Source organism: Colletes latitarsis, unplaced genomic scaffold (genome assembly GCF_051014445.1).
Source record: "Colletes latitarsis isolate SP2378_abdomen unplaced genomic scaffold, iyColLati1 scaffold0021, whole genome shotgun sequence".
In the NCBI taxonomy this organism is placed as follows: domain Eukaryota; kingdom Metazoa; phylum Arthropoda; class Insecta; order Hymenoptera; family Colletidae; genus Colletes; species Colletes latitarsis.
The window spans coordinates 10,220,096-10,235,969 of NW_027488371.1; positions in this window are offsets into that span (position 1 = coordinate 10,220,096).

Consider the following 15,874-nt stretch of genomic DNA (forward strand, 5'->3'; position numbering starts at 1 on the left):
ATCACGTAGTAATGTGGCACCACACTCAAACAGTGAGTAAAACCTGGATTCAATCTATATTTTAGAGGATAACACCGGTTAGGTCAGGGTTAGGTCTGGTATTTGCCATCGTCTGCCTCATACATTCGCACTTATCGCGAACTTGTTGGCCAGATCCAGGGCGTTTTCTGGTTTGGTTCACGTAGTAATGTGGTACCACACAGCCACATGAGTTAAACCTGGATTCAATCTATATTTTAGAGGATAACACCGGTTAGGTCTGGGTTAGGTCTGGTATTTGCTATAATCTGGCTCATACTTTCGCATTTTTCTCCTACTTGTTGGCCAGATCCTGGGCGTTTTCTGGGTCGGATCACGTAGTAATGTGGCACCACACTCAAACAGTGAGTTAAACCTGGATTCAATCTATATTTTAGAGGATAACACCGGTTAGGTCAGGGTTAGATCTGGTATTTGCCATCATCTGGCTCATGCTTCCGCATTTTTCGCATACTTGATGGCCAGATCCAGGGCGTTTTCTGGTTGGGAACACGCAGTAATGTGGTACCACACTGAAACAGTGAGTTAATCCTGGATTCGATCTATATATTAGAGGGTAACACCGGTTAGGTCAGGGTTAGGTCTGGTATTTGCCATCATCTGGCTCATACTTTCGCATTTTTCACCTACTTGTTGGCCAGATACTGGGCGTTTTCTGGTTTGGATCACGTAGTAATGTGGTACCACACTGAAACTGTGAGTTAATCCTGTATTCGAACTATATATTAGAGGATAACACCGGTTAGGTCAGGGTTAGGTCTGGTATTTGCCATCATCTACCTCTTGCTTTCGCATTTTTCTCCTACTTGTTGGCCAGATCCTGGGCGTTTTCTGGGTCGGATCACCTAGTAATGTGGCACCACACTCAAACAGTGAGTTAAACCTGGATTCAATCTATATATTAGAGGGTAACACCGGTTAGGTCAGGGTTAGGTCTGGTATTTGCCATCATCTGGCACATACTTTCGCATTTTTCGCGAACTTGTTGGCCAGATCCTGGGCTTTTTCTGGTTTGGTTCACGTAGTAATGTGGTACCACACAGCCACATGAGTTAAACCTGGATTCAATCTATATTTTAGAGGATTATACCGGTTAGATCTGGGTTAGTTCTGGTATTTGCCATTATCCGACTCATGCTTTCGCATTTTTCTCCTACTTGTTGGCCAGATCCTGGGCGTTTTCTGGGTCGGATCACCTAGTAATGTGGCACCACACTCAAACAGTGAGTTAAACCTGGATTCAATCTGTATTTTAGAGGATAACACCGGTTAGGTCAGGGTTAGGTCTGGTATTTGCTATAATCTGGCTCATACTTTCGCATTTTTCGCATACTTGTTGGCCAGATCCTGGGCGTTTTCTGGGTCGGATCACCTAGTAATGTGGCACCACACTCAAACAGTGAGTTAAACCTGGATTCAATCTATATTTTAGAGGATAACACTGGTTAGGTCAGGGTTAGGTCTGGTATTTGCTATAATCTGGCTCATACTTTCGCATTTTTCGCATACTTGTTGGCCAGATCCTGGGCGTTTTCAGGTTTGGATCACGTAGTAATGTGGTACCACACTGAAACAGTGAGTTAATCCTGGATTCAATCTATATTTTAGAGGATAACAGCGGTGAGATCAGGGTTGGGTCTTGTATTTGCCATCTCCTGCCTCATACATTCGGTTTTTTCGCATACTTGTTGGCCAGATACTGGGCGTTTTCAGGGTCGGATCACGTAGTAATGTGGCACCACACTCAAACCGTGAGTAAAACCTGGTTTTAATCAATATTTTAGAGGATAACACCGGTTAGGTCAGGGTTAGGTCTGGTATTTGCCATCGTCTGCCTCATACTTTCGCACTTTTCGCATACTTGTTGGCCAGATCCAGCGCGTTTTCTGGTTTGGATCACGTAGTAATGTGGTACCACACTGAAACAGTGAGTTAAACCTGGATTCAATCTATATTTTAGAGGATTATACCGGTTAGATCTGGGTTAGTTCTGGTATTTGCCATTATCCGACTCATGCTTTCGCATTTTTCTCCTACTTGTTGGCCAGATCCTGGGCGTTTTCTGGGTCGGATCACGTAGTAATGTGGCACCACACTCAAACAGTGAGTTAAACCTGGATTCAATCTATATTTTAGAGGATAACACCGGTTAGGTCAGGGTTAGATCTGGTATTTGCCATCATCTGGCTCATACTTTCGCAATTTTCGAATACTTGTTGGCCAGATCCTGGGCGTCTTCTGGGTTGGATCAGGTAGTAGTGTGGTACCGCACTGAAACAGTGAAGTAATCCTGGATTCGATCTATATATTAGAGGGTAACACCGGTTAGGTTTGGGTTAGGTCAGGTATTTGCCATCATCTGGCTCATGCTTCCGCATTTTTCGCATACTTGATGGCCAGATCCAGGGCGTTTTCTGGTTGGGAACACGCAGTAATGTGGTACCACACTGAAACAGTGAGTTGATCCTGGATTCGATCTATATATTAGAGGGTAACACAGGTTAGGTCAGGGTTAGGTCTGGTATTTGCCATCATCTGGCTCATACTTTCGCATTTTTCACCTACTTGTTGGCCAGATACTGGGCGTTTTCTGGGTTGGATCACGTAGTAATGTGGTACCACACTGAAACTGTGAGTTAATCCTGTATTCGAACTATATATTAGAGGGTAACACCGGTTAGGTCAGGGTTAGGTCTGGTATTTGCCATCATCTGCCTCTTGCTTTCGCATTTTTCTCCTACTTGTTGGCCAGATCCTGGGCGTTTTCTGGGTCGGATCACGTAGCAATGTGGCACCACACTCAAACAGTGAGTTAAACCTGGATTCAATCTATACATTAGAGGGTAACACCGGTTAGGTCAGGGTTAGGTCTGGTATTTGCCATCATCTGGCACATACTTTCGCATTTTTCGCGAACTTGTTGGCCAGATCCTGGGCGTTTTCTGGTTTGGTTCACGTAGTAATGTGGTACCACACAGCCACATGAGTTAAACCTGGATTCAATCTATATTTTAGAGGATAACACCGGTTAGGTCAGGGTTAGGTCTGGTATTTGCTATAATCTGGCTCATACTTTCGCATTTTTCGCATACTTGTTGGCCAGATCCTGGGCGTTTTCAGGTTTGGATCACGTAGTAATGTGGTACCACACAGCCACATGAGTTAAACCTGGAATCAATCTATATTTTAGAGGATAACACCGGTTAGGTCAGGGTTAGGTCTGGTATTTACCATCATCTGGCTCATACTTTCGCATTTTTTGCATACTTGTTGGCCAGATACTGGGCGTTTTCTGGTTTGGATCACGTAGTAATGTAGAACCACTCTGGAACAGTGAGTTAAACCTGGATTCAATCTATATTTTAGAGGATAACACCGGTTAGGTCAGGGTTAGGTCTGGTATTTGCCATCATCTGGCTCATGCTTCCGCATTTTTCGCAAGCTTGTTGGCCAGATCCTGGGCGTTTTCTGGGTTGGATCAGGTAGTAGTGTGGTACCGCACTGAAACAGTGAGTTAAACCTGGATTCAATCTATATTTTAGAGGATAATACCGGTTAGATCTGGGTTAGGTCTGGTATTTGCCATCATCCGACTCATGCTTCCGTATTTTTCGCATACTTGTTGGCCAGATCCTGGGCGTTTTCTGGGTTGGACCAGGTAGTAGTGTGGTACCGCACTGAAACAGTGAAGTAATCCTGGATTCGATCTATATATTAGAGGGTAACACCGTTTAGGTTTGGGTTAGATCTGGTATTTGCCATCATCTGGCTCATACTTTCGCATTTTTTGCATACTTGTTGGGCAGATACTGGGCGTTTTCTGGTTTGGATCACGTAGTAATGTGGTACCACACAGCCACATGAGTTAAACCTGGATTCAATCTATATTTTCGAGGATAACACCGGTTAGGTCTGGGTTGGGTCTGGTATTTGCCATCATCCGACTCATACTTTCGCATTTTTCGCATACTTATTGGCCAGATCCTGGGCGTCTTCTGGGTTGGACCAGGTAGTAGTGTGGTACCGCACTGAAACAGTGAAGTAATCCTGGATTCGATCTATATATTAGAGGGTAACACCGTTTAGGTTTGGGTTAGATCTGGTATTTGCCATCATCTGGCTCATGCTTCCGCATTTTTCGCATACTTGTTTGCCAGATACTGGGCGTTTTCTGGGTCGGATCACGTAGTAATGTGGCACCACACTCAAACCGTGAGTTAATCCTGGATTCGATCTATATATTAGAGGGTAACAACGGTTAGGTTTGGGTTAGGTCTGGTATTTGCCATCATCTGGCTCATGCTTTCGCAATTTTCGCATACTTGTTGGCCAGATCCAGGGCGTTTTCTGGTTTGGATCACGTAGTAATGTGGTACCACACAGCCACATGAGTTAAACCTGGATTCAATCTATATTTTCGAGGATAACACCGGTTAGGTCTGGGTTGGGTCTGGTATTTGCCATCATCCGACTCATACTTTCGCATTTTTCGCATACTTATTGGCCAGATCCTGGGCGTCTTCTGGGTTGGACCAGGTAGTAGTGTGGTACCGCACTGAAACAGTGAAGTAATCCTGGATTCGATCTATATATTAGAGGGTAACACCGTTTAGGTTTGGGTTAGATCTGGTATTTGCCATCATCTGGCTCATGCTTCCGCATTTTTCGCATACTTGTTTGCCAGATACTGGGCGTTTTCTGGGTCGGATCACGTAGTAATGTGGCACCACACTCAAACCGTGAGTTAATCCTGGATTCGATCTATATATTAGAGGGTAACAACGGTTAGGTTTGGGTTAGGTCTGGTATTTGCCATCATCTGGCTCATGCTTTCGCAATTTTCGCATACTTGTTGGCCAGATCCAGGGCGTTTTCTGGTTTGGATCACGTAGTAATGTGGTACCACACAGCCACATGAGTTAAACCTGGATTCAATCTATATTTTCGAGGATAACACCGGTTAGGTCTGGGTTGGGTCTGGTATTTGCCATCATCCGACTCATACTTTCGCATTTTTCGCATACTTATTGGCCAGATCCTGGGCGTCTTCTGGGTTGGACCAGGTAGTAGTGTGGTACCGCACTGAAACAGTGAAGTAATCCTGGATTCGATCTATATATTAGAGGGTAACACCGTTTAGGTTTGGGTTAGATCTGGTATTTGCCATCATCTGGCTCATGCTTCCGCATTTTTCGCATACTTGATGGCCAGATCCAGGGCGTTTACTGATTGGGATCACGCTGTAATGTGGTACCACACTGAAACAGTGAGTTTATCCTGGATTCGATCTATATATTGGAGGGTAACACCGGTTAGGTCAGGGTTAGGTCTGGTATTTCCCATCATCTGGCACATACTTTCGCATTTTTCGCGAACTTGTTGGCCAGATCCTGGGCGTTTTCTGGTTTGGTTCACGTAGTAATGTGGTACCACACAGCCACATGAGTTAAACCTGGATTCAATCTATATTTTAGAGGATAACACCGGTTAGGTCAGGGTTAGGTCTGGTATTTACCATCATCTGGCTCATACTTTTGCATTTTTTGCATACTTGTTGGCCAGATACTGGGCGTTTTCTGGTTTGGATCACGTAGTAATGTAGAACCACTCTGGAACAGTGAGTTAAACCTGGATTCAATCTATATTTTAGACGATAACACCGGCTAGGTCAGGGTTAGGTCTGGTATTTGCTATAATCTGGCTCATACTTTCGCATTTTTCGCATACTTGTTGGCCAGATCCTGGGCGTTTTCAGGTTTGGATCACGTAGTAATGTGGTACCACACTGAAACAGTGAGTTAATCCTGGATTCGATCTATATATTAGAGGGTAACAACGGTTAGGTTTGGGTTAGGTCTGGTATTTGCCATCATCTGGCTCATGCTTCCGCATTTTTCGCAAACTTGTTGGCCAGATCCTGGGCGTTTTCTGGGTTGGATCACGTAGTAATGTGGCACCACACTCAAACCGTGAGTAAAACCTGGTTTCAATCAATATTTTAGAGGATAACACCGGTTAGGTCAGGGTTAGGTCTGGTATTTGCCATCGTCTCCCTCATACTTTCGCACTTTTCGCATACTTGTTGGCCAGATCCAGCGCGTTTTCTGGTTTGGCTCACGTTGTAATGTGGTACCACACTGTAACAGTGAGTTAATCCTGGATTCGATCTATATATTAGAGGGTAACAACGGTTAGGTTTGGGTTAGGTCTGGTATTTGCCATCATCTGGCTCATGCTTCCGCATTTTTCGCAAACTTGTTGGCCAGATCCTGGGCGTTTTCTGGGTTGGATCGGGTAGTAGTGTGGTACCGCACTGAGACAGTGAAGTAATCCTAGATTCGATCTATATATTAGAGGGTAACACCGGTTAGGTTTGGGTTAGGTCTGGTATTTGCCATCATCTGGCTCATGCTTTCGCATTTTTCGCATACTTGTTGACCAGATCCTGGGCCTTTTCAGGTTTGGATCACGTAGTCATGTGGTACCACACTGAAACAGTGAGTTAATCCTGGATTCGATCTATATATTAGAGGGTAACACCGGTTAGGTCAGGGTTAGATCTGGTATTTGCCATCATCTGGCTCATACTTTCGCAATTTTCGAATACTTGTTGGCCAGATCCTGGGCGTTTTCTGGGTTCGATGAGGTAGTAGTGTGGTACCGCACTGAAACAGTGAAGTAATCCTGGATTCGATCTATATATTAGAGGGTAACGCCGGTTAGGTTTGGGTTAGGTCTGGTATTTGCCACCATCTGGCTCATGCTTCAGCATTTTTCGCATACTTGTTGGCCAGATCCTGGGCGTTTTCTGAGTTGGACCAGGTAGTAGTGTGGTACCGCACTGAAACAGTGAAGTAATCCTGGATTCGATCTATATATTAGAGGGTAACACCGTTTAGGTTTGAGTTAGATCTGGTATTTGCCATCATCTGGCTCATGCTTCCGCATTTCTCGCATAATTGATGGCCAGATCCAGGGCGTTTTCTGGTTGGGATCACGCAGTAATGTGGTACCACACTGAAACAGTGAGTTTATCTTGGATTCAATCTATATTTTGGAGGATGACACCGGTTAGGTCAGGGTTAGGTCTGGTATTTGCTACAATCTGGCTCATACTTTCGCATTTTTCGCATACTTGTTGGCCAGATCCTGGGCGTTCTCAGGTTTGGATCACGCAGTAATGTGGTACCACACTGAAACAGTGAGTTAATCCTGAATTCGATCTATATATTAGAGGGTAACACCGGTTAGGTCAGGGTTAGGTCTGGTATTTGCCATCATCTGGGCCATACTTTCGCATTTTTCACCTACTTGTTGGCCAGATACTGGGCGTTTTCTGGGTTGGATCACGTAGTAATGTGGTACCTCACTGAAACTGTGAGTCAACCCTGTATTCGAACTATATATTAGAGGGTAACACCGGTTAGGTCAGGGTTAGGTCTGGTATTTGCCATCGTCTGCCTCATACTTTCGCATTTTCCTCCTACTTGTTGGCCAGATCCAGCGCGTTTTCTGGTTTGGATCACGTAGTAATGTGGTACCACACTGAAACAGTGAGTTAATCCTAGATTCAATCTATATTTTAGAGGATAACAGCGGTGAGATCAGGGTTGGGTCTTTTATTTGCCATCTCCTGCCTCATACATTCGCTTTTTTCGCATACTTGTTGGCCAGATACTGGGCGTTTTCTGGGTCGGATCACGTAGTAATGTGGCACCACACTCTAACAGTGAGTAAAACCTGGATTCAATCTATATTTTAGAGGATAACACCGGTTAGGTCAGGGTTAGGTCTGGTATTTGCCATCGTCTGCCTCATACTTTCGCACTTTTCGCATACTTGTTGGCCAGATCCAGCGCGTTTTCTGGTTTGGATCACGTAGTAATGTGGTACCACACTGAAACAGTGAGTTAATCCTGGATTCGATCTATATATTAGAGGGTAACAACGGTTAGGTTTGTGTTAGGTCTGTTATTGGCCATCATCTGCCTCATGCTTTCGCATTTTTCTCCTACTTGTTGGCCAGATCCTGGGCGATTTCTGGGTCGGATCACGTAGCAATGCGGCACCACACTCAAACAGTGGGTTAAACCTGGATTCAATCTATATTTTAGAGGATAACACCGGTTAGGTGAGGGTTAGGTCTGGTATTTGCCATCGTCTGCCTCATACCTTCGCACTTTTCGCATACTTGTGGGCCAGATCCAGCGCATTTTCTGGTTTGGATCATGTAGTAATGTGGTACCACACTGAAACAGTGAGTTAATCCTGGATTCGATCTATATATTAGAGGGTAACACCGGTTAGGTTCGTGTTAGGTCTGGTATTTGCCATCATCTGGCGCATACTTTCGCATTCTTCACCTACTTGTTGGCCAGATACTGGGCGTATTCTGGGTTGGATCACGTAGTAATGTGGTTCCACACAGCAACAGTGAGTTAAACCTGAATTCAATCTATATTTTACAGGATAACACCGGTTAGGTCAGGGTTAGGTCTGGTATTTGCCATCGCCTGCCTCATGCTTTCTGATTTTTCGCATACTTGTTGGCCAGATCCTGGGCGTTATCTGGTTTGGATCACGTAGTAATGTGGTACCACACTGAAACAGTGAGTTAATCCTGGATTCGATCTATATACTAGAGGGTAACACCGGTTAGGTTTGTGTTAGGTCTGGTATTTGCCATCATCTGGCTCATGCTTCCGCATTTTTCGCAAACTTGTTGGCCAGATCCTGGGCGTTTTCAGGGTTGGATCAGGTAGTAGTGTGGTACCGCACTGAAACAGTGAAGTAATCCTAGATTCGATCAATATATTAGAGGGTAACACCGGTTAGGTTTGGGTTAGGTCTGGTATTTGCCATCATCTGGGTCATACTTTCGCATTTTTCACCTACTTGTTGGCCAGATACAGGGCGTTTTCTGGGTTGGATCACGTAGTAATGTGGTACCTCACTGAAACTGTGAGTTAATCCTGGATTCGATCTATTTATTAGAGGGTAACACCGGTTAGGTCAGGGTTAGATCTGGTATTTGCCATCATCTGGCTCATACTTTCGCAATTTTCGAGTACTTGTTGGCCAGATCCTGGGCGTTTTCTGGGTTGGATGAGGCAGTAGTGTGGTACCGCACTGAAACAGTGAAGTAATCCTGGATTCGATCTATATTTTACAGGATAACACCGGTTAGGTTCGTGTTAGGTCTGGTATTTGCCATCATCTGGCGCATACTTTCGCAATTTTGGCATACTTGTTGGCCAGATCCTGGGCGTTTTCTGGTTTGGATCACATAACAATGTGGTATCACGCTTAAACAGTGAGTTAAACCTGGATTCAATCTACATTTTAGAGGATAATACCGGTTAGATCTGGGTTAGGTCTGGTATTTGCCATCATCCGACTCATGCTTCCGTATTTTTCGCATACTTGTTGGCCAGATCCTGGGCGTTTTCTGGGTTGGACCAGGTAGTAGTGTGGTACCGCACTGAAACAGTGAAGTAATCCTGGATTCGATCTATATATTAGAGGGTAACACCGTTTAGGTTTGGGTTAGATCTGGTATTTGCCATCATCTGGCTCATGCTTCCGCATTTTTCGCATACTTGATGGCCAGATCCAGGGCGTTTACGGATTGGGATCACGCTGTAATGTGGTACCACACTGAAACAGTGAGTTTATCCTGGATTCGATCTATATATTAGAGGGTAACACCGGTTAGGTCAGGGTTAGGTCTGGTATTTCCCATCATCTGGCACATACTTTCGCATTTTTCGCGAACTTGTTGGCCAGATCCTGGGCGTTTTCTGGTTTGGTTCACGTAGTAATGTGGTACCACACAGCCACATGAGTTAAACCTGGATTCAATCTATATTTTAGAGGATAACACCGGTTAGGTCAGGGTTAGGTCTGGTATTTGCTATAATCTGGCTCATACTTTCGCATTTTTCGCATACTTGTTGGCCAGATCCTGGGCGTTTTCAGGTTTGGATCACGTAGTAATGTGGTACCACACAGCCACATGAGTTAAACCTGGAATCAATCTATATTTTAGAGGATAACACCGGTTAGGTCAGGGTTAGGTCTGGTATTTACCATCATCTGGCTCATACTTTCGCATTTTTTGCATACTTGTTGGCCAGATACTGGGCGTTTTCTGGTTTGGATCACGTAGTAATGTAGAACCACTCTGGAACAGTGAGTTAAACCTGGATTCAATCTATATTTTAGAGGATAACACCGGCTAGGTCAGGGTTAGGTCTGGTATTTGCTATAATCTGGCTCATACTTTCGCATTTTTCGCATACTTGTTGGCCAGATCCTGGGCGTTTTCAGGTTTGGATCACGTAGTAATGTGGTACCACACTGAAACAGTGAGTTAATCCTGGATTCAATCTATATTTTAGAGGATAACAGCGGTGAGATCAGGGTTGGGTCTTGTATTTGCCATCTCCTGCCTCATACATTCGCTTTTTTCGCATACTTGTTTGCCAGATACTGGGCCTTATCTGGGTCGGATCACGTAGTAACGTGGCACCACACTCAAACCGTGAGTAAAACCTGGTTTCAATCAATATTTTAGAGGATAACACCGGTTAGGTCAGGGTTAGGTCTGGTATTTGCCATCGTCTGCCTCATACTTTCGCACTTTTCGCATACTTGTTGGCCAGATCCAGCGCGTTTTCTGGTTTGGATCACGTTGTAATGTGGTACCACACTGAAACAGTGAGTTAATCCTGGATTCGATCTATATATTAGAGGGTAACAACGGTTAGGTTTGGGTTAGGTCTGGTATTTGCCATCATCTGGCTCATGCTTCCGCATTTTTCGCAAACTTGTTGGCCAGATCCTGGGCGTTTTCTGGGTTGGATCGGGTAGTAGTGTGGTACCGCACTGAAACAGTGAAGTAATCCTAGATTCGATCTATATATTAGAGGGTAACACCGGTTAGGTTTGGGTTAGGTCTGGTATTTGCCATCATCTGGCTCATACTTTCGCAATTTTCGAATACTTGTTGGCCAGATCCTGGGCGTTTTCTGGGTTCGATGAGGTAGTAGTGTGGTACCGCACTGAAACAGTGAAGTAATCCTGGATTCGATCTATATATTAGAGGGTAACGCCGGTTAGGTTTGGGTTAGGTCTGGTATTTGCCACCATCTGGCTCATGCTTCAGCATTTTTCGCATACTTGTTGGCCAGATCCTGGGCGTTTTCTGGGTTGGACCAGGTAGTAGTGTGGTACCGCACTGAAACAGTGAAGTAATCCTGGATTCGATCTATATATTAGAGGGTAACACCGTTTAGGTTTGAGTTAGATCTGGTATTTGCCATCATCTGGCTCATGCTTCCGCATTTCTCGCATACTTGATGGTCAGATCCAGGGCGTTTTCTGGTTGGGATCACGCAGTAATGTGGTACCACACTGAAACAGTGAGTTTATCTTGGATTCAATCTATATTTTGGAGGATGACACCGGTTAGGTCAGGGTTAGGTCTGGTATTTGCTACAATCTGGCTCATACTTTCGCATTTTTCGCATACTTGTTGGCCAGATCGTGGGCGTTCTCAGGTTTGGATCACGCAGTAATGTGGTACCACACTGAAACAGTGAGTTAATCCTGAATTCGATCTATATATTAGAGGGTAACACCGGTTAGGTCAGGGTTAGGTCTGGTATTTGCCATCATCTGGGCCATACTTTCGCATTTTTCACCTACTTGTTGGCCAGATACTGGGCGTTTTCTGGGTTGGATCACGTAGTAATGTGGTACCTCACTGAAACTGTGAGTCAACCCTGTATTCGAACTATATATTACAGGGTAACACCGGTTAGGTCAGGGTTAGGTCTGGTATTTGCCATCGTCTGCCTCATACTTTCGCATTTTCCTCCTACTTGTTGGCCAGATCCAGCGCGTTTTCTGGTTTGGATCACGTAGTAATGTGGTACCACACTGAAACAGTGAGTTAATCCTAGATTCAATCTATATTTTAGTGGATAACAGCGGTGAGATCAGGGTTGGGTCTTTTATTTGCCATCTCCTGCCTCATACATTCGCTTTTTTCGCATACTTGTTGGCCAGATACTGGGCGTTTTCTGGGTCGGATCACGTAGTAATGTGGCACCACACTCTAACAGTGAGTAAAACCTGGATTCAATCTATATTTTAGAGGATAACACCGGTTAGGTCAGGGTTAGGTCTGGTATTTGCCATCGTCTGCCTCATACTTTCGCACTTTTCGCATACTTGTTGGCCAGATCCAGCGCGTTTTCTGGTTTGGATCACGTAGTAATGTGGTACCACACTGAAACAGTGAGTTAATCCTGGATTCGATCTATATATTAGAGGGTAACAACGGTTAGGTTTGTGTTAGGTCTGTTATTGGCCATCATCTGCCTCATGCTTTCGCATTTTTCTCCTACTTGTTGGCCAGATCCTGGGCGATTTCTGGGTCGGATCACGTAGCAATGCGGCACCACACTCAAACAGTGGGTTAAACCTGGATTCAATCTATATTTTAGAGGATAACACCGGTTAGGTGAGGGTTAGGTCTGGTATTTGCCATCGTCTGCCTCATACTTTCGCACTTTTCGCATACTTGTGGGCCAGATCCAGCGCATTTTCTGGTTTGGATCATGTAGTAATGTGGTACCACACTGAAACAGTGAGTTAATCCTGGATTCGATCTATATATTAGAGGGTAACACCGGTTAGGTTCGTGTTAGGTCTGGTATTTGCCATCATCTGGCGCATACTTTCGCATTCTTCACCTACTTGTTGGCCAGATACTGGGCGTATTCTGGGTTGGATCACGTAGTAATGTGGTTCCACACAGCAACAGTGAGTTAAACCTGGATTCAATCTATATTTTACAGGATAACACCGGTTAGGTCAGGGTTAGGTCTGGTATTTGCCATCGCCTGCCTCATGCTTTCTGATTTTTCGCATACTTGTTGGCCAGATCCTGGGCGTTATCTGGTTTGGATCACGTAGTAATGTGGTACCACACTGAAACAGTGAGTTAATCCTGGATTCGATCTATATATTAGAGGGTAACACCGGTTAGGTTTGTGTTAGGTCTGGTATTTGCCATCATCTGGCTCATGCTTCCGCATTTTTCGCAAACTTGTTGGCCAGATCCTGGGCGTTTTCTGGGTTGGATCAGGTAGTAGTGTGGTACCGCACTGAAACAGTGAAGTAATCCTAGATTCGATCTATATATTAGAGGGTAACCCCGGTTAGGTTTGGGTTAGGTCTGGTATTTGTCATCATCTGGGTCATACTTTCGCATTTTTCACCTACTTGTTGGCCAGATACAGGGCGTTTTCTGGGTTGGATCACGTAGTAATGTGGTACCTCACTGAAACTGTGAGTCAATCCTGTATTCGAACTATATATTAGAGGGTAACACCGGTTAGGTCAGGGTTAGGTCTGGTAATTGCCATCATCTGCCTCATGCTTTCGCATTTTTCTCCTACATGTTGGCCAGATCCTGGGCGTTTTCTGGGTTGGACCAGGTAGTAGTGTGGTACCGCACTGAAACAGTGAAGTAATCCTGGATTCGATCTATATATTAGAGGGTAACCCCGGTTAGGTTTGGGTTAGGTCTGGTATTTGTCATCATCTGGGTCATACTTTCGCATTTTTCACCTACTTGTTGGCCAGATACAGGGCGTTTTCTGGGTTGGATCACGTAGTAATGTGGTACCTCACTGAAACTGTGAGTCAATCCTGTATTCGAACTATATATTAGAGGGTAACACCGGTTAGGTCAGGGTTAGGTCTGGTAATTGCCATCATCTGCCTCATGCTTTCGCATTTTTCTCCTACTTGTTGGCCAGATCCTGGGCGTTTTCTGGGTTGGACCAGGTAGTAGTGTGGTACCGCACTGAAACAGTGAAGTAATCCTGGATTCGATCTATATATTAGAGGGTAACAACGGTTAGGTTTGTGTTAGGTCTGGTATTTGCCATCATCTGGCGCATACTTTCGCAATTTTGGCATACTTGTTGGCCAGATCCTGGGCGTTTTCTGGTTTGGATCACATAACAATGTGGTATCACGCTTAAACAGTGAGTTAAACCTGGATTCAATCTACATTTTAGAGGATAATACCGGTTAGATCTGGGTTAGGTCTGGTATTTGCCATCATCCGACTCATGCTTCCGTATTTTTCGCATACTTGTTGGCCAGATCCTGGGCGTTTTCTGGGTTGGACCAGGTAGTAGTGTGGTACCGCACTGAAACAGTGAAGTAATCCTGGATTCGATCTATATATTAGAGGGTAACACCGTTTAGGTTTGGGTTAGATCTGGTATTTGCCATCATCTGGCTCATGCTTCCGCATTTTTCGCATACTTGATGGCCAGATCCAGGGCGTTTACGGATTGGGATCACGCTGTAATGTGGTACCACACTGGAACAGTGAGTTTATCCTGGATTCGATCTATATATTAGAGGGTAACACCGGTTAGGTCAGGGTTAGGTCTGGTATTTCCCATCATCTGGCACATACTTTCGCATTTTTCGCGAACTTGTTGGCCAGATCCTGGGCGTTTTCTGGTTTGGTTCACGTAGTAATGTGGTACCACACAGCCACATGAGTTAAACCTGGATTCAATCTATATTTTAGAGGATAACACCGGTTAGGTCAGGGTTAGGTCTGGTATTTGCTATAATCTGGCTCATACTTTCGCATTTTTCGCATACTTGTTGGCCAGATCCTGGGCGTTTTCAGGTTTGGATCACGTAGTAATGTGGTACCACACAGCCACATGAGTTAAACCTGGAATCAATCTATATTTTAGAGGATAACACCGGTTAGGTCAGGGTTAGGTCTGGTATTTACCATCATCTGGCTCATACTTTCGCATTTTTTGCATACTTGTTGGCCAGATACTGGGCGTTTTCTGGTTTGGATCACGTAGTAATGTAGAACCACTCTGGAACAGTGAGTTAAACCTGGATTCAATCTATATTTTAGAGGATAACACCGGCTAGGTCAGGGTTAGGTCTGGTATTTGCTATAATCTGGCTCATACTTTCGCATTTTTCGCATACTTGTTGGCCAGATCCTGGGCGTTTTCAGGTTTGGATCACGTAGTAATGTGGTACCACACTGAAACAGTGAGTTAATCCTGGATTCAATCTATATTTTAGAGGATAACAGCGGTGAGATCAGGGTTGGGTCTTGTATTTGCCATCTCCTGCCTCATACATTCGCTTTTTTCGCATACTTGTTTGCCAGATACTGGGCCTTATCTGGGTCGGATCACGTAGTAACGTGGCACCACACTCAAACCGTGAGTAAAACCTGGTTTCAATCAATATTTTAGAGGATAACACCGGTTAGGTCAGGGTTAGGTCTGGTATTTGCCATCGTCTGCCTCATACTTTCGCACTTTTCGCATACTTGTTGGCCAGATCCAGCGCGTTTTCTGGTTTGGATCACGTTGTAATGTGGTACCACACTGAAACAGTGAGTTAATCCTGGATTCGATCTATATATTAGAGGGTAACAACGGTTAGGTTTGGGTTAGGTCTGGTATTTGCCATCATCTGGCTCATGCTTCCGCATTTTTCGCAAACTTGTTGGCCAGATCCTGGGCGTTTTCTGGGTTGGATCGGGTAGTAGTGTGGTACCGCACTGAAACAGTGAAGTAATCCTAGATTCGATCTATATATTAGAGGGTAACACCGGTTAGGTTTGGGTTAGGTCTGGTATTTGCCATCATCTGGCTCATACTTTCGCAATTTTCGAATACTTGTTGGCCAGATCCTGGGCGTTTTCTGGGTTCGATGAGGTAGTAGTGTGGTACCGCACTGAAACAGTGAAGTAATCCTG